This window comes from Triturus cristatus, chromosome 11 (genome assembly GCF_964204655.1).
Source record: "Triturus cristatus chromosome 11, aTriCri1.1, whole genome shotgun sequence".
Taxonomy (NCBI): domain Eukaryota; kingdom Metazoa; phylum Chordata; class Amphibia; order Caudata; family Salamandridae; genus Triturus; species Triturus cristatus.
In genome coordinates this window covers 691,285,219-691,308,436 of record NC_140594.1, presented here as the reverse complement: position 1 = coordinate 691,308,436, position 23,218 = coordinate 691,285,219, and positions in this window count along the sequence as shown.

Below are 23,218 nucleotides of genomic sequence, written 5' to 3'. Positions count from 1 at the left end.
TGGGAGGCAGTCAAGTCACCCCATCCTGGATTCCCCTGGGTGTCTAGTTTTCAAAAATGTATAGGTTTGCTAGGTTTCCCTAGGTGCCGGCAGGGCTAGGGTTAAAAAACTACAGCTAGTCACTTTGCCAAAAAAGGGTCATTTTTCACTGCAAAATTGAGGTGTGACCACGTTGCGTTTTGCGCCGTTTCCTGTCGCAGGCACTAGGCCGACCCGCACAAGTGAGGTACCATTTTTCTCGTAGGACTTTGGGGAACGCGGGGTGGGTGGAAATTTGTGGATCCACGCAGATTCCAGAACTTTCCATCCCAGAAATGTGGGGAAAATGTGTTTTTTTTTAGTCATTTTTTTACGTTTGCAAGGGATTCTGGGTAACAGACCATGGTGGGAGGCAGTCAAGTCACCGCATCCTGGATTCCCCTGGGTGTCTAGCTTTCAAACATTTATAGGTTTGCTAGGTTTCCCTATGTGCCGGCAGGGCTAGGGTTAAAAAACTACAGCTAGTCACTTTGCCAAAAAAGGGTCATTTTTCACTGCAAAATTGAGGTGTGATCACGTTGAGTTTTGGGCCGTTTCCTGTTGCGGGCACTAGGCCGACCCGCACAAGTGAGGTACCATTTTTCTCGTAGGACTTTGGGGAACGCGGGGTGGGTGGAAATTTGTGGATCCACGCAGATTCCAGAACTTTCCATCCCAGAAATGTGGGGAAAATGTGTTTTTTTTGTCAATTTTTTACGTTTGCAAGGGATTCTGGGTAACAGACCATGGTGGGAGGCAGTCAAGTCACCCCATCCTGGGTTCCCCTGGGTGTCTAGTTTTAAAAAATGTATAGGTTTGCTAGGTTTCCCTAGGTGCCAGCAGGGCTAGGGTTAAAAAACTACAGCTAGTCACTTTGCCAAAAAAGGGTCATTTTTCACTGCAAAATTGAGGTGTGACCACGTTGCGTTTTGCGCCGTTTCCTGTCACGGGCACTAGGCCGACCCGCACAAGTGAGGTACCATTTTTCTCGTAGGACTTTGGGGAACGCGGGGTGGGTGAAAATTTGTGGATCCACGCAGATTCCAGAACTTTCCATCCCAGAAATGTGGGGAAAATGTGTTTTTTTTGTCATTTTTTTACGTTTGCAAGGGATTCTGGGTAACAGACCATGGTTGGAGGCAGTCAAGTCACCCCATCCTGGATTCCCCTGAGTGTCTAGTTTTCAAAAATGTATAGGTTTGCTAGGTTTCCCTAGGTGCCGGCAGGGCTAGGGTTAAAAAACTACAGCTAGTCACTTTGCCAAAAAAGGGTCATTTTTCACTGCAAAATTGAGGTGTGACCACGTTGCGTTTTGCGCCGTTTCCTGTCGTTGGCACTAGGCCGACCCGCACAAGTGAGGTACCATTTTTCTCGTAGGACTTTGGGGAACGCGGGGTGGGTGGAAATTTGTGGATCCACGCAGATTCCAGAACTTTCCATCCCAGAAATGTGGGGAAAATGTGTTTTTTTTGTCATTTTTTTACGTTTGCAAGGGATTCTGGGTAACAGACCCTGGTGGGAGGCAGTCAAGTCACCCCATCCTGGATTCCCCTGGGTGTCTAGTTTTCAAAAATTTATAGGTTTGCTAGGTTTCCCTATGTGCCGGCAGGGCTAGGGTTCAAAAACTACAGCTAGTCACTTTGCCAAAAAAGGGTCATTTTTCACTGCAAAATTGAGGTGTGACCACGTTGCGTTTTGCGCCGTTTCCTGTCGCGGGCACTAGGCCGACCCGCACAAGTGAGGTACCATTTTTCTCGAAGGACTTTGGGGAACGCGGGGTGGGTGGAAATTTGTGGATCCACGCAGATTCTAGAACTTTCCACCACAGAAATGTGGGGAAAATGTGTTTTTTTTGTCATTTTTTTACGTTTGCAAGGGATTCTGGGTAACAGACCATGGTGGGAGGCAGTCAAGTCACCCCATCCTGGATTCCCCTGGGTGTCTAGTTTTAAAAAATGTATAGGTTTGCTGGGTTTCCCTAGGTGCCGGCACGGCTAGGGTTCAAAAACTACAGCTAGTCACTTTGCCAAAAAAGGGTCATTTTTCACTGCAAAATTGAGGTGTGACCACGTTGCGTTTTGCGCCGTTTCCTGTCGCGGGCACTAGGCCGACCCACACAAGTGAGGTACCATTTTTCTCGTAGGACTTTGGGGAACGCGGGGTGGGTGGAAATTTGTGGATCCACGCAGATTCCAGAACTTTCCATCCCAGAAATGTGGGGAAAATGTGTTTTTTTTGTCATTTTTTTACGTTTGCAAGGGATTCTGGGTAACAGACCATGGTGGGAGGCAGTCAAGTCACCCCATCCTGGATTCCCCTGGGTGTCTAGTTTTCAAAAATTTATAGGTTTGCTAGGTTTCTCTAGGTGCCGGCAGGGCTAGGGTTCAAAAACTACAGCTAGTCACTTTGCCAAAAAAGGGTCATTTTTCACTGCAAAATTGAGGTGTGACCACGTTGCGTTTTGCGCCGTTTCCTGTCGCGGGCACTAGGCCGACCCGCACAAGTGAGGTACCATTTTTCTCGTAGGACTTTGGGGAATGCGGGGTGGGTGGAAGTTTGTGGATCCACGCAGATTCCAGAACTTTCCATCCCAGAAATGTGGGGAAAATGTGTTCTTTTTGTCATTGTTTTACGTTTGCAAGGGATTCTGGGTAACAGACCATGGTGGGAGGCAGTCAAGTCACCCCATCCTCGATTCCCCTGGGTGTCTAGTTTTCAAAAATATATAGGTTTGCTAGGTTTCCCTCGGTGCCGGCAGGGCTAGGGTTAAAAAACTACAGCTAGTCACTTTGCCAAAAAAGGGTCATTTTTCACTGCAAAATTGAGGTGTGACCACGTTGCGTTTTGCGCCGTTTCCTGTCGCGGGCACTAGGCTGACCCGCACAAGTGAGGTACCATTTTTCTCGTAGGACTTTGGGGAACGCGGGGTGGGTGGAAATTTGTGGATCCACGCAGATTCCAGAACTTTCCATCCCAGAAATGTGGGGAAAATGTGTTTTTTTTGTCATTTTCTTACGTTTGCAAGGGAGTCTGGGTAACAGACCATGGTGGGAGGCAGTCAAGTCACCCCATCCTGGATTCCCCTGAGTGTCTAGTTTTCAAAAATGTATAGGTTTGCTAGGTTTCCCTAGGTGCCGGCAGGGCTAGGGTTAAAAAACTACAGCTAGTCACTTTGCCAAAAACGGGTCATTTTTCACTGCAAAATTGAGGTGTGACCATGTTGCGTTTTGCGCCGTTTCCTGTCGCGGGCACTAGGCCGACCCGCACAAGTGAGGTACCATTTTTCTCGTAGGACTTTGGGGAACGCGGGGTGGGTGGAAATTTGTGGATCCACGCAGATTCCAGAACTTTCCATCCCAGAAATGTGGGGAAAATGTGTTTTTTTTGTCATTTTTTTACGTTTGCAAGGGATTCTGGGTAACAGACCATGGTGGGAGGCAGTCAAGTCACCCCATCCTGGATCCCCCTGGGTGTCTAGTTTTCAAAAATGTATAGGTTTGCTAGGTTTCCCTAGGTGCCGGCAGGGCAAGGGTTCAAAAACTACAGCTAGACTCTTCGCAAAAAAAGTGTAAATTTTCAGTGTGAAAATGTTGTGCGTTCACCTTAGGTTTTGAGCCACTTCCTGTCGTGGGCACTATGCCTACCCACACAAGTGAGGTACCATTTTTATTGGGAGACTTAGGGTAGTTCAGATTTTTAAAGCAACTGTTATTACCTATTGATTTTTGATGCATTTCTCCCTTCCAAATGAAAGACATTGTGTAAAAAAAAAGTCATTTTGAAAAATGACCAATAATTGTCATGCAAGTATGAGTATTCCCAATTTTGAAAATGTGCAAATATGCACTGTTTCTAAACTCTGTAATTTGTTCCCATTTCAGAAATACATAGGTGTCTTTCATACCGATTTTTCCATGTATACATTTTCCCACAATAATTGCTATATACCTGGAACAAAATAAAAAACCATTACAAAATGCTGCTCAGTTTTTTACTCTGGGTTCATTGGGCTCTTGGTGAAACTACAAGTCCTATATATCCCCACAACCAGGAAGGTCCACCGGATGTAACGGTACATTGCTTTCAAAGAGATGTCATAATTCGAAGAAGTTACAGGTGAAAACGTTGACTCAAAAGGCAGCTTTTTTCAACAAATTTTTAATTTTTCCTATATTTACCTGTTAGTTTCTATAAAGAAACCTTGATGGATCTACACAAATGACCCCTTGCTGAATTCAGAATTTTCTCTACTTTTCAAAAATGTATAGCTTTCTAGGATCCATTATTGCTTTTCTACCCATTTTTACCATTATCTGGAAGGAGGTTCAAAGCACAAAATATAGCAAAAATAGGGTATGTCCCAGAAAAATGTCAAAACTGTGTAAAAAATGTTGGATTTCTGACAAAAATCTGTCATTCCCTAAAAGCTGGAGAAATTGTGATTTCAGCCCCACAAACCCTTTTTTGATATCATTTGCAGAGAAAAACCCAGACGCTTTCATTTGCAGCCACTTTTCCCCATTTTTCACAAAAAAAACAAAATTTTGCTGTATTTTGACTAATTTCTGGGAACCCTTTAGGAGAATCTACAAACCCTGGCTACCTTTAGAATCCCCATGATGTTGGAAGAAAAGGATGCAAATTTGGCGTGGATACCTAATGTGGTCAAAAAGTTACAGGGGCCTAAGCGCGCACTACCCCAAATAGCCCAAAAAAGGCTTAGCACAGGAGGGGAAAAGGCCTAGCAGCGAAGGGGTTAAACATTCATTTGTTTATTGATAGAATATTGTAACAATTGTAATTAATTGAACATTAAAGCTTTCATTCATTCAAGTGCCAATACTCACAATGGGGTATAGTGGTAGGAATCTGTGTTTGCACACCAAGTCTTGCTTGTTTTTGACCCATTACTGGCCTTTTTCTCCATGCATATTTCGTTAGGTTTTACTGGCCGAGTGTTCACAGGCAGTGGTGGGGATCAGGAAGCAGTTCAAATGCGCAACTTGTATATTCAGTTGAGGTGAAAACTCTAGTTTCTACCCTCATCAGAATTTCAACTGAACTTAAAACGATGGACCTGTAGCCAGATTTATCAAATAGTTGTGTCGCCCTTGCCCCACGCAATGGGGCGCAAGGATAATTAACTACTAATTTAGATTTATCAAGCCACAAAAGGCCACCTAATGTGGCATGATAAATCTAGAGTAATGCAACACATCACAAATCACTGCGTTGAATTACACTGCTCCGGGGAAGCGTTCCATGGGTGGAGCGTGGGTGTTGCTATGCATCCACCCATGGATTTTGGCGCATTCCCAGATTTATCATTGCTGGAAGACCTGGGAATGCATCAAAATGCTGCGCCTCCCAATGTAAGGGGAAACTAGGAGAAAAATACGTTTGCTTCTTTAGAAACTTGCTGGAAAGACTGGCAGGAACGGTGATTCCTCTAGATTCCATAAGTACAGGATATAACTAGCTGTATACCTGCCATATTTGCAGTGGGTGGCTAGATGTTTGTCAGATGCAGCCAATGGGATGTCCGAACGTGAGTGGATTCACTGCTGGAACCCCAGGATAGAAATGTAAAATAAGCAAGATTACTGTTTGTCGTGAGACACTGCATAGCTAGAATGCTCAGATTAAAGTGCCTTTCACTACGAATTTGCCGATAAAATCCCTCTAGGTTTTTCATAATCTTGCTAGGAAAATACATGTACAGGCTTGTGAGGCTGGGGAGGTAATGACATTTGGTGCCTTGGTTGAAGAGGGTAGATGTAACATGTTTCAGGTTCTTAGACTGTTCCACTTGACATATGTGGGGCTAATTTTTTATTTCAGTGCAATGCTGGTGATGATACAGAAGACATGGGGCTCAAGAATTGAACCTCATAAATTGCATCTGGTGCTTGACATGTTGCTGAAACTGGATAACTCACGTAAGTAAGTGACGCAAATATATAGAACCTTAGTGGTTGTGACCAAGATGAAGTTATCAGCATTGAACGGGTTATGGGTGGAAGATGAGGTTGGTCCTGTCTTGAATGTTGTATTGCAAAACAATTCTGCAAACCCTAAAAAGTTCAAAATGCTACAATTTAACATGCTTCACTCTACCTACCTGGCACAAAACAGACTACATAGGATGTTACCGGAATCCCATCATAGGTGTCCTGGATGTCGGACTGGTAGGCCAGACCTCTTGCATATGTATGCAATTTCAAAAACTGTAATAAAAATATTAAAACAAAAAAAAATATCTTTCGTATTTACTGGAAATATGCGTATCATCATTGCCGCTCTCTGAGCACTTTTGTGTTTTATTTAACTCTTTGATGTTGTACATTCTTTATTGTTTCACATTCTCTCAGTGAATCAGGTGTTATGTTACTTTATGGTCTACGGTAATCATCTTTTGCCCTACTTTTTTATATTATGCCATCTATGTGGCACGTGCAAGAGCTGATCAAACTACTGTACCATTAATTAGCCCTCAACTTATGGCTAGAAGTCCATTTCTGGTGGTATTCTATGTTCAGAAGCGTTCTTGCCTGAATGTCATAAATATTTTACTGACAAAACACTACACATATTAAGGTGGTATCTCAAAGTAAACTAAATGAATAATTACGTTTATTCCAATACTTGTTTATGGAGGATTAAAAACGTATTTTTAAATCGTATTATTGAATAAGAAACAAAGTCACACAACACATATTAGGTGATCGCAAATTTCAGATGTCATAATACATATATGTCACATGGAACAAATTCAATTATAGATAACACCATACTAAAATTGTAATTTCCAAGTGATATACATTTGTCATTACTAACTTCCTACTTGGGAAGGCTCTATTGGTTGGTATGTAGCACTCAGGATTCGGCTCACATTCCACTACAGGTGTTTGCACAAACCCATATATTTACCCTGAGTTTTGAAGTTATCACTGTTGGTTAGGCTACAGTTTGGGGCAATTAGCTACCAGTCATGCTCCACATTGTGTCTGATGAGGCGGAGCACTGGCAGATTAGTGTTAGTCATAGGGTCACATGACCTGACTCAAAGTCGTCCTGGGCCACAGGGTTCCCCATGGCAGAGCTGCGTTGCTGCTGCTTCTGCAGTCTCGCGTCGCTCTCTCTCTGCAGAAGGCTACTCTTTATTCTCCTTTCTGTAGTTCTCCCCCTTAATGACATGCAGCTCTTGGTGTATGGTTGCCTCTTTTCTCTATACACAGCAGGCCCACCTCTTCCTCTCCCCTGCAGGCTGCAATGTCCCGGGAAGCGGGTTGCACTGCTTGGCTGGAGGGTGTTAACACATCCTGCCAGCTGCTACTCCCCTTGTGCATACCCTCGGAGGGCCCACTCTTGCTGCAGGAAAAATATTCCTCGTCCGTGATGTCAGCGCGTGGGCAGCAATGCGAGAGTGGAAGAGTGATGCTGCAAGCTTCTACCAATAGGCCGCTAAGCAGCCAGGCAAGAGAGTACAACAATCGAGACTTCTTGTCGTCAGTAGACTTAATGTACATCATGCAATTATAGGGTTGGGCACCGGTAAACTCCGCAATGTGGCGATTGGTGTAGTTTTTTCCTGAACTATGAGAGCAGAGTGACAAAACTCTGCGATCTTCTCCAGCAGAGTGGAGTATACTGCTCACCCCTACTATGTGCAAACCCTGTACTAAAGTATATAAATGTATTAAAGTAATTCTGGAAACCCTGTAAACAGAGCCTGAAATGACATAATACACAATAGACTGCTTAGTTTGAATTGCCTCATAAACAATATTTTGATATTTGATCTTTCTCCACATGCAGAGAAGCACATTTTCATGTGATCCAGCACTGAGGCACATGAATAACACATGTAAGTACATAAATTCAGCATTAGATTCACGTTGCACTTTAAATATTATAAAGTAACTTTGAATGCATAAATACAAGTGTGACAGAACTACAATGTGAATACCAATGTGAAAACATTAGTGCACATGTTTACATGAATCAATCTAATGTCTAAAGTAAATACATTTTAATAGTGTGGAGATGGTTCATCAAATCTCAAAAGACGATATTTCATTTAATAAGGTTAAAATACATTGTGTGTATAATTCCTAGTTCTAAAGTAAATGCACTTCAGTACTGCATTTAAGTGCAACACTCCTCATTAATAACTTTAGGACAGACAAGTATGCAGTGCTAAGTGCACATATATGTTGCGTATTCGTAATGTGTAAGGGTGGAGCCACAATGATGCTGCTCCAATCCCCCTCTAATGGCGAATCAAGACATCACATTAAGATAATATTTTCTTATTAGTTGGACCATTTAAGACCTCGGGTTTCATACATTTCCTCTGGATTCCTCCATCTGTTTCATGTCATCATAGTATCTGCTCTGTCTCTCTTTTAGTTCTATATCTGCTCTTTTTCTCCTGGTTCCCTTCTTCACTTGTGCCCGTTTGTATCCCTTATAGTTTTGCAAACAGGAATAATCCACAGAGAACAATTTTCACAACAGGATTCAAGGTACTTCAAACAATTCCACTCCCTAGGATTCCAAACCATCTACCTCCATCAGAAAATCAATTTTCAACTGCTTCCGAGGCACCTGTTGCTTCTTACTTCTTCAAAACTCCCTTCTAGTCAGTGATGTTTTTGATAAACTTCTTCAAGTCCATACTTTTGTCAGGGATGTAACTGACAGATTCCGCCCTCTTATGTGAAAAGGATGTCTAACGCAAGACGCTTCTGCAAAACCATGGATCTCACAGCTTCCATTTCAATATCTACAACTAATAATAAACCCGTTGTACCAGTAAACAACTTATCTACAATTGTGGGAAATATTTCTAATATTTATCATACAGAATCACACCTACAGATGGAATAATTACACCAAAAATATCTCCACCTACTTCTCTAGCAGTAGTTCCTTTTTTGGGTCTATACATTTCATCCTACACAGGATCATCAAAATGTTCCATATGATAAGTCTTTGGAAAATCTATGCCTAAATTACATATACCATACCATTATTTTTGGCAAGCTAAAATATGCATGTGCTCCTCAAACATAATAAACTCCTGGAGGGGGGTGGGGCTTGGGGCATTAAGATGCCGGTCACACTCTAAGAGTGCTCTGGACCACTACGTCATCCACTGCCATATGCCTCAATTTCCTGCCTTCGGTGAGCTAGCAAACGTTCTGTGGTGGCCCCCACACCTCGCCTCACCTCATAGGCGAGGGCATGCGTGACCTTTTTTTTGGATTTGGATGGGATCCATCTGAACGTTTTTTGGAGTATGTGGAGGATGTTGAATCAGGCCAAGGATTCAGCGTTGATCCGGTGGTTTATCGTGAGCGATGAGTTAAGTGTGATGCTGAGGTTTTGTGTGTGGTCCATCGGAGTGGGGGGTTTCTGAGGGTGGGGGGCTACCAGGTGTCATCCCATGTGGAGGGTCTGGAGCCAAGGATGAGGACTTTTGTTTTCTCTGAGTTGAGTTTCAGGCAGCTTTTCTTCATCCAGTTGGCGACAGCTTTTATCCCTTCTTGGAAGTTGTGCCTGGCGATGTTGGGTTCTTTGGTAAGGGAGAGGATGAGTTGGGTGTCTTCGGCATAGGAGATAATGTTGAGCCCATGGTTTCTGATGATGGTTGCGAGGGGGGTCATGTAGATGTTGAAAAGGGTGGAGCAGAGGGAGGATCCCTGGGGCACTCCACTTCTGATCTCTGTTGGTTCCGAGAGGTAGGGCAGTAGTCTGACTCTTTAAGTTCTGCCTGTGAGAAATGAGCATATCCAGGTAATGGCGTTTCCGTGGATGCCGGCGTCGTGGAGTCTGGTGGCTAGTGTGCGGTGGGAGATGGTGTCTAAGGCAGCTGAGAGGTCCAGGTGGACGAGGGCAGCCATTTGGCCCTGGTCGAGGAGGGATCAGATGTCATTGGTGGCGGTAAGTAGGGCGGTCTTGGTGCGGAGGTTTCTGCGGAATCCAGATTGGGAGATGTCCAGGATATTGTTGGCTTTGGTGAAGTTTGCAAGCTGGGTGTTGATGGCATTTTCAATTACCTTTGCTGGGAATGGAATCTGGGAGATGGACCTGACGTTCTTGAGGTCCGTTGGGTCTGTGGAGGGTTTTTTCAGGAGGGGGTTGACTTTGGGGTGTTTCCAGTCATCAGGGAATGTGGCGGGTTCAAGGGAGCAGTTGATCGTCCAGTGTAGTTCAGGTGCAATGGCGGCTCTGTGGAAGATGTGGGGTTGGCAGGGGTCTGAGGGTGCTCCGGAGTTGATGCTCTTCATGGTCTTTAGGTTTTCCCCAGTCGTGAGTGGGGTCCCAGTGTGCAGGGTGGGAGCTGGAGCGGTGCGGACGTCTTGGTTATTGAAGTTGTCGTAGGTCATCTTAATTCTGTTTCTGGGGTTCTATTGTTCCTCCATGTCTTTTCAAGTCATTGGCAGGAGCGTTTGGATTCTTGGAGTGCAGGGGTGAACCAGCTTGCTTTCTTGATGTGTCGTCCTGTGGCTTTCTTGAGGGGGGCGAGTGTGTCAGCGCAGTTCCTGATCCAGGGTGGAGGTTGTCTGCCATGGTGTTAGAATCCGGCATCGTTGGTGGTGTGGTGCTGATGAGGGCAGAGGTGAGCTGGTCTTCGGTGACATTGTTCCAGCTTCTCTGGGGGAAGCGGTGGGCGTGATTGCATATGGTGGGTTTTCTGAAGGAGAAGTGGATGCAGTGGTGGTCTGTCCAGAAGAGTTCTGTGGTGTGGCTGTATGAGACGCTGTTTTCTTTTATGAAGATCGGGTAGAGTGTGTACCCCGCTGTATATGTGGGGGTGGTGACCAGTTGCTCAGTCCTATGTTGGTGAGGTTCTCTTGGAGGGTAGTGGTGTTGGGGGTCATGGTGGTTGTCCAGGTGGAAGTTTAGATCTCTGAGTAGGATGTAGTTAGTGGTGGTGAGGGCATGGGTGCAATGAAGTCGGCAATGTTGTCAGTGAAAGGAGCACAGGGGCCGGGTGGCCTGTACATGAGGGTTCCACAGAGAGTCATTTTAGGGTCGGTCTGGATCTGGAAGTGGAGATGTTCCATGAGGGTCGTAGTGTCATCAGGGCCGGGGGTTTTCATGTGGAGGGTGCTTTTCTGGACGATGGCAATGCCTCCTCCTGGGCAGGTTGGGCGGTCTTTCCACAGGATCTTGTATCCATCGGGAATGGCGGTGGCGATGTTAGGCGAGTAGGTGGTGTTGGTCCAGGTTTCTGTGAGGAAGGCGACGTTGGGCACGTGGATGTTGAGGAGGTTCCAGATTTCTATGGCGTGCTTGTGTATGAAGCAAATGTTGAGGAGGATGCAGTTGAGTGGTTTGTGAGAGGTGATGTCTGGTAGATTGGGGGCTGCTGCTGGGGTCCAGAGGTGGGTGAAGGTTCAGCGGCAGTGTCAACAGGAGATCAGGTCTTGGGTGTTGCTCGACGTCAAAAGTTGTTGCTGCGTGTGGGGTTGAGAGCGTGGAGGGTGCTGGAGCCATAGCGGAGGTGGTCAGAGGACCAGGGTCCCTGGTGCTGGTTGCAGTCGGGTCGCAGATGGGCGCAGACAGGATTGCCTTTGGTGCAGCGTGCTGTGCATGGCTGCCATTAAGTAGAGGTCGAGGGGAGGGCAGTCAGCTGGGAGGCAGGAGCAGGAAGGACAGACCGGAAGGGCCACGGGGGCAGCAGCTGTGTGGACAATGCAGAGAGCAAGAAGAGAACAGAGAGAGGAGAGCAGAGAGAGCAAAGAGAGAAAATAGAACAGAGGGCACAGAAAAAGCAAAGAGAGGCAGAACAGCAAAAGAGCAGAGTGCTCTCCCACTGGACCACTATGGATAAGGCACTGGCAGGAGCATGTGGGAGAAGGAGGGCCTCGAACACCCAGCAAATGGAGAGCTCAGGGGGTTCAGAGGGCAGCACTTAGTGGTGGAGCTGTGTGGGGGAGAGTAGTCACACTGATCAGGTCAGTGGTCCAGCTAAATGGTATTATAAATGCAGTGACATTCCGTGAACCTTCATCCAGCTCTATTTGGTGGTACGCTCATTTTAGGTTGATTGCCAAAAACACCTCAGCCCTCTTCAACCATGCCAACATCTCTGCAATATTGGGAAAGGAACACTTATCTATCACTACACCCTTGTTCAACTACCTTAGGTCTACATGCAGACTCACCTCTCTACTACTGACTTGTCTCAGCAAGAGCCACTGGGGCCAACCATTCTGTTCCTTCAACTTCCTCAATCACACCATCTTTCTGCAACCTTTCCAATTCCACTTGCGTCTTGTCTCACACCTCAAATGGTACATTACGTACTTTTTAAAAATCAAAATAAAGGGGGGAGTTACCCAAATGTGCAATACACAACGGGACAGGGGATAGATAATAGAAAATTCACAAAATGTCCCTAACCAAACTGATCAAGATTGCTCATGGGCATAAACCAAGGGCTGTTGTTGTTTACTACACTATCAAGGTCTACTAAGAACACTGTATATTTCGTATGCACTTTAGAGAAGCTCTATAGGAGGCATGTTACTTAAAACATAATCATTTATTACAAATCATAAAAAAGCATATAAACATATATCTACACCTCCCACTGTTGGGTTACAATCTATAATCATTGTAAAATAAGTTGATGCAGTTCATTTAACCCCTTCCCCGCTCATGATGGAACCGTTCCGTCATGAGCCACGGTTGCCGTGTGCTCATGACGGAACGGTTCCGTCATGCCACGACCGTTGGCGGCCGCTCTGCCCACGCGGCGCTGTTTCCCCGCCTGTGCGGGGGGACAACGCAACTGGGCGGAGTCATGACGGAACAGTTCTGTAATGAGCACGGCTCAACCGTGGCTCATGACGGAGCGGCTCCGTCATGAGCACAGCGCCACCGCGCCGCCCCCCCCGCACCCCCCAGCGCCGCGGCGGAATTCCCGCCGCGGCGAAGGGGTTAAAAACACAAAGATTAAAAGTCGACGCAGCGTTTCGGTGTTATTTGTAATATTTCACCTTCTTCAGGACTAAAAACTGTTTTTTTCATCTAAAACAAAAGATTTTTTTTTTTGCATTTTAAACATTTATAAACATAAAAGTGCAGAATAACAGTGTTCTCCTATCTCTTAACAACACCCTCTGTATTTTTTACATAAGTGCTACAAAGCAACCCCACAATAATATTAGGTTGCATGTTATATTTATTCTAACATCCACACAATGTATAACAAGACTGTCTTCTATCTAACATGTCTCTTGTATAATTCAATATACCAAAAACCGCATACCTCATCTTTTTCAATTGAGAATGTATTCGGAGAAGGAGGATGACCTTCCAGTATCAAATTTCTGCCGGCAAAATATTTTGCCTATATTATAAACAGATACCACTTTTAAGTCAAACAATAAATGGCCCTTCTCATTGTTATATCCATTTTTTATCTAAAGAATGGACTGGCATATCGTTTACATAAGTACTACAAAGCAACCCCACAATAATATTAGGTTGCATGTTATATTTATTCTAACATCCACACAATGTATAACAAGACTGTCTTCTATCTAACATGTCTCTTGTATAATTCAATATACCAAAAACCGCATACCTCATCTTTTTCAATTGAGAATGTATTCGGAGAAGGAGGATGACCTTCCAGTATCAAATTTCTGCCGGCTAATTATTTTGCCTATATTATAAACAGATACCACTTTTAAGTCAAACAATAAATGGGCCTTCTCATTGATATATCCATTTTTTATCTAAAGAATGGACTGGCATACCTTGATAATGATCAGGGTTATATACTTGTTCCGCGAGAAGCCACCAAAATTGTGTCCTTTTCCACAGGTAGACAAAAATCACTTTAAATCATTGGGATTTTTACTCTCTGTTGAGAAGCATATAGAGAAGGACTTCATTAGCTAAAAATCCTCCCGGAGCATATTCGTATATCTAGGGTAATGATGAAACCTCTCACCTCGATATCAAGTGGATCAAGGTTATTGTCCTTTGTCATCAACCTTTGGGAAGATGTCAATGCATTGAATTGAAGATATTTCTTATTTCTTCGGTTTCATAGGTACCTAAACGTAAGGGGCATATTATAAAATTGTCTATATGACGTTACCGTAAGGTTTACATTTCAACATTAGTCATTGGATAAAGAACCTTATATTTTTATCGAGATTATCTCCCTCTCAGTTATAAATTGTGATTGAACTGGTTTATTGACTATTCACCTATCTAGAGGCTTAGTGATAATGACATTTCTTGTTTCATATTGTCTCATAATTGTATTAACATTCTATTGAGATAAAAGATCGCCCAAAACGCAAATGTTAAATGCAGCGGGTTGTTATTAATTACTAAAACAATTAATCATGCTGTTATGAATCTTACAGTTCAAATGACTCGTGTGTCTCTATCTTAGTTTACGTTTACATTGCGTTTTCTTAGAAGTGTCTGCAATATGCTATGCAATGTTTAGTTTCTAAAACCCGTGTCATTCATACAAAAACACAGGAGCTTATATAGCCAGGCACCAATAGCTAATACAGACCCGGAGCTGATATTATTCAAAATGTCTGCAATGTGCTATGCAATGTTAGTTTCTAAAACTCGTGTTATTAATACAAGAACACAGGAGCTTAAGTGGCCAGACAAAGATAATTAATTCAGACCCGGAGCTCACTAGTGCCAAGAGATCGAATAAGGGCAACTAGTAAAACCACCTAATAAAGGCTAAATAAACTAATCTTACTCCGGCCGTATAGGCAATCATGCCGCTTACCTCGTCGAATTAATATGGCCTCCCTGCTCTCGCGGAACGTCCAAGGCGGGTTATCGGGGGGATAGCGGTATCCTTTTCTTTTAAACCCGTGTGAAACGGATTTCCTATTTACGTCATTTCCTGAAAGTCGGCCGATCACGCTATGTCTGCCTGACTATCAGTATTCTGCGTACTAGTGGCCGCCATTTTGAAGTTTCAAAACTAAGTGAAAAGGGTAGTCAAAATGAACGAAGAATAAACATAAACGCATTTCAAATGTTTGTAATGCTGCGTATTATCGTATAGTTACTGTGTCCATACTACCATTAATTTACCATATGTGCGGGAATCTATTTGTAAAAAAGTTTCTACTATTTTTTAAAGATGATAATACACTATACCTCGTGGACACTCGAGCCCTGGTCCTTATATTTTAATCTAGAGTGAATCATTGGTCGGTATTTGAGCAAGTCATTACACTTCTTTGATCATAAAATATGGGCATGGTGTCTATTGCTTAAAGGTGTTGGAAAACTCTCAGCGACCGGAGCGGCCATCTTAACGTGAGAGTCTTGTTTGATAGTTATCACAAGTATTACTGGAAAAACCTTTTGTGAGAGTCTCATGTGATAGTTATTACAAGTGTTACTAAAGGATGATCCTATTCTAAATCCAAAAGAAGAAGCGATCACACTGTTAAATATATTGAACCAACTAATGTAAGGCCCTGAACTTTTCTCTTATAACTACTCCAGTTGCTGTGTAAGGCATTCATAGGGGACGGACTACGTCTAAGCCCCATTTGATTATTACAGACCAAAGGATAGAAGAAAACACAAAAAAACAGAAATAAACCTGTGGTCCTGAGAGAAAGGAAGTTCTCTCAATCAATTACAGTAATCTCTCCCAATCCTCCCTATTATTTAATCCGTTTTTGTAAGTGTTAAAACGTGACATAAAATATTGTTCACGTTTCTTTCTTTTCAAGGCTACATCGCCGCCGCGTATATCACAGAGTACAGTTTCTACGCCACACCATTCTAGATCGTCTATTGAGTGGTTAGCCTCCAACCAATGCTCCACAAGTGGAGCTGTCATTTTTTTGGTTCTAATTGCGGATTTATGTTCAGTGATCCTTGTTCGAATTTCGCGAGATGTTTCGCCAATGTATGCTTTATTGCATGGACAGACTATCATATAGATTATGTTCCGAGTTCTGCAATTTATCAAACTTCTTGTATAGTGCTTATATCCATTATGAGTTATACAACTACCCCTTTTGATGTTGCCACAACTCTTACATGAATTACAAGGGAACGTACCAACAGGGAAGGGCACGTTATCAATGGTACTTTGTTTAGATGTCCTGTTTTCTCTGTATGTGTGTACTAATTTATTGCGAATAGTGCAATTTCTTCTAAAGGAAAACATAGGTCTTGTTGCATTAATATCATTTCTATCTCTAAGAAGCGGCCAATTCCTATTAATAATGTTTTTTACCTTATTACTGATGCTGCTAAAATTAGTCACAAAAATTAATGGTAGATTTTGTGGTTCCATGTCTTTGTTCTCTTTCTCTCTGAATAGCGAGTCTCGGTCAAAATACTTAGCTCTTTTGTAGGCTTTTCGTATAAAAATTTTAGGGTATCCCCTGTCTTTTAGTTTTTGTGATAGGGCGTCCACATGTCTGTTAAAATCATTAATATCAGTGCAATTGTGGTGTATTCTTAAAAATTGTCCAAATGGGATATTATCCCTTTGGCACATGGGGGGATTACTCTGGTAGTGTAACATGGTATTACGATCTGTCGGTTTAGTAAACAACTCTACTTTAAGTTCACCATTCACATGTTTTATTTTGATATCTAAGAAGTCACAATGTGTCCTATCTATAGTGGGCGTAAATTTAAGATTAGCATCTCCTAAATTTAACCATGTTATGAATTCATTGAGTGATTCGATGGTCCCACTCCAAATGAAAAAGACATCGTCGATATAGCGGGACCAATATGAGATGTTTTCATAAAATGGTGCCGCTGAGTTGAAAATATGTTTCTCTTCAAAATTTGCTACATACAAACAGGCCAAGCTTGGAGCACAGGTAGCTCCCATGCTGGTCCCTTTGATCTGTTTGTATACTTATGTTCCGAATAGGAAAATATTATTTTTCAAGATGACTTCCACGCATTCAATAATGAACGATGAGTGGGTTGATAAATCATCATTTTCGTCTCTCAATAAGCCCTCAAGCATTTGCACTGTGGCATTTTGAGGTATATTTGTATAGAGGGCTTCTATATCAAGAGTCACGAGCCATTGATTAACTGGATGGTATGAAATACCTTCGATTTTTTTGATGATAGAGGTTGTGTCCTTGATATAGGCCTTCTGCTTGACTACTAATGGTTGTAGAAATTTATCCACATATTTGCTAAGGGGTTCAGTTAAGGAATCAATGCTAGATACTATTGGTCTCATGGGGGGGTTGTTTAAGTCTTTATGCACTTTGGGCAATCCATATAATGCCGGGAGTTTGGGATTAGGATTTCTGAGGAAATTGTATTCCTCTAAACAAATAATATCATCTTCTTTCGCGAAATCCAAAAGTCTACCAACTTTATCTATTAATGCCTTCCATTCTAATTTGTTTTATTTCTCATAATGTAGGGTGTTGTTTAAAAGATTAAGCATCCTATTATTATAGTCTGTGGTGTCCATCACTACAATACTGCCTCCTTTGTCACCAGGTTTAATGGTTAAATCCTGGCGACGTTCCAAATTAATTAGGGCTGTACGTTCAGTCTTGTTCAAATTATTTTGCCACCGCAAGTTCCTTGTGAGCAAATCATCAATTCTACTCTCTACAACTTTCTCAAAAAGTTCAACTTTTTTATTAACTTGATTTAAAGACGGGGTCCAATGAGATTTTGGTTTAAGACCAGATTTATTGTCCACAATGGTTCGATTGTCTTCTTTATTTTTAAAAAAATCATTTAATCTTATCTTCCTAAAGAAGTTTTGTAGATCTCTTTCTAAATTAAACTTATCTACAGGTGTACAAATAGCATAGCCTAACCCTTTCTCCAGTAAGGAAATCTCATGATCACTCAAGGTTTTGCTAGACAGGTTAATGATAGGGGCTTTTTTGTGATTCTCTATTACCAATGAGCCTGACTCCTGGTTCTCATATAGGGAAGTCTCTGTTGGGGATTGTGAGGGTATACATTCCCTCGCCCCCGCCCTCGCCCTCGAGTAGGACCGGGATTGTGTTGTTGTTGGTCCAAAAAAGACAGCGAGTCTCTACTGGTACTGGGTGCGATATCCCCTCCTCTTTAATGAATATCAGGTTGATCTCCCTCAGACTCAGAGCTGGTGTATGAAGTGTCAAAAAAGGTTACTTTTTTCTTTGGGAAATTTCTTTTTGGTTGTTGCCAGTTTGTTCTATTATATAAATTTTCCCTCGGCCGCTCATAGTAGTCTTTTTGTAAATAGGGATATACATACTCTAAATTATATTTCAGGACATCTTTCCTTGATTTATTCACTTTTTTGTTGAGTAAGTAGTCCCTATAACTTGCTACATCAGTTTGGATTTCCTCTAGCTTCTTTTTGGCTTCTTCTAATACATTATCTTCTCTTAGTTTGTTTTCCATTTCTTCGATCTCACCCTTTTCAATGATGAGTATTTCATGTGCTGTTTCTATCATCAACAGCATCCAATCTCGACTACATCGGTTGGCAATAAATGTCCAATTCTCTATGAATTTCAAATGTTTAATAAAGATACCAGGTTCGTTTTTAACTTGTAAACCTCTTGGTATAATTCCTTTTTTACAATATTCAATTAGAAAATCTGCATGTAATTCTGTTCTAATGGTCTTTTTCTTATTGTTCCAAAAGTCCCTCCATTTATCTTCATTGCCATTCTTTGCATTAATTGTCGAGAAATCTTTTGAGGTACCATTAATGATTTTATTAAATTGTTCTTCCGAGAAACCATAAGTTTTCAAAGCATCCATATTTAATTAAAATAGACTGCCTTGTTTTAAATGTCAAACGGTATAAAACAAGACTCCCCAGCTCACTAGCTGTACAGAATAAAAATCAAAATAAAGGGGGGAGTTACCGCAGTGTGCAACACACAACGGGACAGGGGATAGATAATAGAAAATTCACAAAATGTCCCTAACCAAACTGATCAAGATTGCTCATGGGCATAAACCAAGGGCTGTTGTTGCTTACTACACTATCAAGGTCTACTAAGAACACTGTATATTTTGTATGCACTTTAGAGAAGCTCTATAGGAGGCATGTTACTTAAAACATAATCATTTATTACAAATCATAAAAAAGCATATAAACATATATCTACACCTCCCACTGTTGGGTTACAATCTATAATCATTGTAAAATAAGTTGATGCAGTTCATTTAACAACACAAAGATTAAAAGTCGACGCAGCGTTTCGGTGTTATTTGTAATATTTTACCTTCTTCAGGACTAAAAAACTGTTTTTTTCATCTAAAACAAAAGAATTTTTTTTTTGCATTTTAAACATTTATAAACATAAAAGTGCAGAATAACAGTATTCTCCTATCTCTTAACAACACCCTCTGTATTTTTTACATAAGTGCTACAAAGCAACCCCAGAATAATATTAGGTTGCATGTTATATTTATTCTAACATCCACACAATGTATAACAAGACTGTCTTCTATCTAACATGTCTCTTGTATAATTCAATATACCAAAAACCGAATACCTCATCTTTTTCAATTGAGAATGTATTCGGAGAAGGAGGATGACCTTCCAGTATCAAATTTCTGCCGGCTAATTATTTTGCCTATATTATAAACAGATACCACTTTTAAGTCAAACAATAAATGGCCCTTCTCATTGATAAAAGATATGCCAGTCCATTCTTTAGATAAAAAATGGATATAACAATGAGAAGGGCCATTTATTGTTTGACTTAAAAGTGGTATCTGTTTATAATATAGGCAAAATAATTAGCCGGCAGAAATTTGATACTGGAAGGTCATCCTCCTTCTCCGAATACATTCTCAATTGAAAAAGATGAGGTATGCGGTTTTTGGTATATTGAATTATACAAGAGACATGTTAGATAGAAGACAGTCTTGTTATACATTGTGTGGATGTTAGAATAAATATAACATGCAACCTAATATTATTGTGGGGTTGCTTTGTAGCACTTATGTAAAAAATACAGAGGGTGTTGTTAAGAGATAGGAGAACACTGTTATTCTGCACTTTTATGTTTATAAATGTTTAAAATGCACAAAAAAAATTCATTTGTTTTAGATGAAAAAAACAGTTTTTTAGTCCTGAAGGAGGTGAAATATTACAAATAACACCGAAACGCTGTGTCGACTTTTAATCTTTGTGTTTTAAATGAACTGCATCAACTTATTTTACAATGATTATAGATTGTAACCCAACAGTGGGAGGTGTAGATATATGTTTATATGCTTTTTTATGATTTGTAATAAATGATTATGTTTTAAGTAACATGCCTCCTATAGAGCTTCTCTAAAGTACATACGAAATATACAGTGTTCTTAGTAGATCTTGATAGTGTAGTAAACAACAACAGCCCTTGGTTTATGCCCATGAGCCGTCTTGATCAGTTTGGTTAGGGACATTTTGTGAATTTTACATTACGTACTTTACCATGTATAGGCTCGGTACCTTCCCTCAATTTAATCGTGTGAGTATACCCCCCAAGACACTCTAATTCAGGTCTAAATACAGATGGAAAATCCTCCGGCAAACGCTGTGCAAATTCATCTGACAATAATCCGCCCCCATCTTGAGTTACAGTTTGAACCATGTCCTTCACAATTATGGGTGGATCACTGCTAGGATCAAGCTTGACTCCAAGATCCCTTTGATTATACCAGTTCAATATGCTGCCCTCTCTTTTTGAATCATACATTTTTCCAGTAACTCATATGTTCTTATACTCAATCATTCCCATGAAGAACCCTCTCAACTTTATACGCTCCCCTGATGTCAGGTTTAATCAACTTCCCACTTCCCAACAGATGTTGATTAAAAACCTCATTGAACCCCAATGATATTTTTGCCCCAGAATCGAACAAAACCTTAATGTATTTCCAATCAACCAGAATTTCATCAATGGGACTCTTTTGCACTCCACATCCCACATGCAAGAATATCTAGCCACACTCAAGATCCTAATCATCGCTTCTATCCACCTCCACTTCTTTCACTTTAACATTGCTCTTGCCACCCCTATTCGTAAATTCACTTTGAAAAAGACCACTCTTACCACAGTGCTTTCAGTGCCAGACACTTTCTATGAAAGGCCAAAATTATTTTTACTCCCACACCTGAAACATCTCCTTACATCCTTACTTTTCTCTTTGCCATCTTTTATTTACCACCTTTCTGAACCACCTGTGTTCTTTTTACCACATCTGCCTTGTTTTTTGCAACATGAATATCTGACATTGTGTTTTTTTAATCACCTCTACACACTTTAAGGAGTGCTCAGTTTTCTTAGCCACTACCAAAACATCTTTCAAAGTCAGATCTTCTTTCAGCCAAGTTCATCCCTGACCTTTTTGATGCTACCCCCAGTATAGACGTGGTATCCAAAAATGTACATAATGATGCTAAGGTCCGTAGATCCATGACGCACCTTTCTACAGCTTCACCTTCTTTCTGTACCGCTCTACCAAAACGGTATTGTTTAGTATTGTTCTAATTTTGGGCAAATAGCTATTGTCTAACTTTCTGGAGCACAACTTGTAGTCATTTTAACTCCACTGCATCACCATCAGAGACAGAGGGAAGATGATCAAACAATTCCTGTCCTTTAGGACTCGGCAGGCTGAAGACAATGCTGTTTTGCGGTCAAAGCTCAGAGAAGCTCTGCACACTCTGGCATATCGCTCGAAAACCTTTTTGACTTATTCCACTTAATTGTGGGTTCTACAGGCATGGATAAAAAGAAAGGTGGAGCAGCCACATTTTGCATCGCTCTTCTCCAAAGAATACCCCCACCAAATAAATGCACACAAAGTGATCATAAAAGGAGTGCCTATCACCAGAGTAGCACAAGCACAAACTCAGTTACTTGTAACAAAATCTAAATAACCACCAATAAAAAACTCACCAGGGTTGAGACTTGCCAGGTCCAGCACAGTATTGCTTCAAAAATCAAAGTGTGCTCGTCGCTGAGGAATGATGAGATAATTTACAGCTTGAAACAACAGGTAGATACAAGTCAAGTCAATAAAGCTTTATTCAGCATTTAAGTCATAAAAGCACATTTACAATTATTACATAAAATAAAATGATTTATAAATTACCTAAAAGGGTTAAAATACAATTAAATTTAAACAAACCGTAAAGCTGACAATTTAGAATAGAAAAATATTCTGTATGGAGCCAGCCCATGGAGGCTTATATTACATTAAAATTGGCACGGTTAAACTTTATAATCACATGGTTTTTCTACCTATAGGTAATAGTGATTACATCAGATAGGATTAGGTGATACCATGTGAGTTTAAGGGGGAAGAGTTTCAACATTTCTCAAGGTTTTTAACCTTATGCCCCAGGCCCATCCTAAGAATTTGGCCACAGCTATACAGATCGGGGGTGCAGAGTTTGTGCTCAAAATACGGAGAGCTGTAGCATATGTTCTAATACCCAGGTATTTACAGATTGGTTTTATCCATATTTCCCTGGGTACTGCATACATTGGGCAGAAAAATAATACATGTCCTGTAGTCTCGCATTCTTCCAAACATCTATAACACCTGTCATTCTTAGTGCCTTGTCCCCCCCATCTGGAGGTGAATTCTGCAACAGGTAAAGTGCCCACCCTTAGCTGGAAATATAATTTACGATCTGCAGTTTTTTCGATAATATCCCAATACTCCTCTAACAGAGGGTAGGTTTTTAGATCGAAAAAGCGGCATGATAGATGAGTGGAAAGCCCTTGGGAAATTTCCAACTTGTAGACCCATTCCCAATATATTGTTTTTAGCTTTTCCTTGGATGGGAAAACAGCGTTAACAGGATCTTTCCAAAGTCCAATCAGGCCTATACTGGTCAGGAGAAGTTTAATCCCATGTAACCACATTATTTTTTGGGACCTATCAGATTCTATTATGTCCACAAAACCGCTCCTATAATGGGCAAGCTCGTCTGTGCACCAAAGCCGCCGCCAGTATAATATTGGACGGAGCTTCGCCAGATGTTCAAGTGGCTTTTTGCCAAGGTCCAGTAAAAGGGGACGCATTGGTGTGCTTGGAGGGAGGTTTGTAACCTTGCGTAGAAACGCATTTTCTAATACCTTCAGGCTATGCAAGTTATCAAATCCCCAAAGTTCGGCTCCATATAGGCATGAACTCAAAATCTTCGTCCCATAGATTT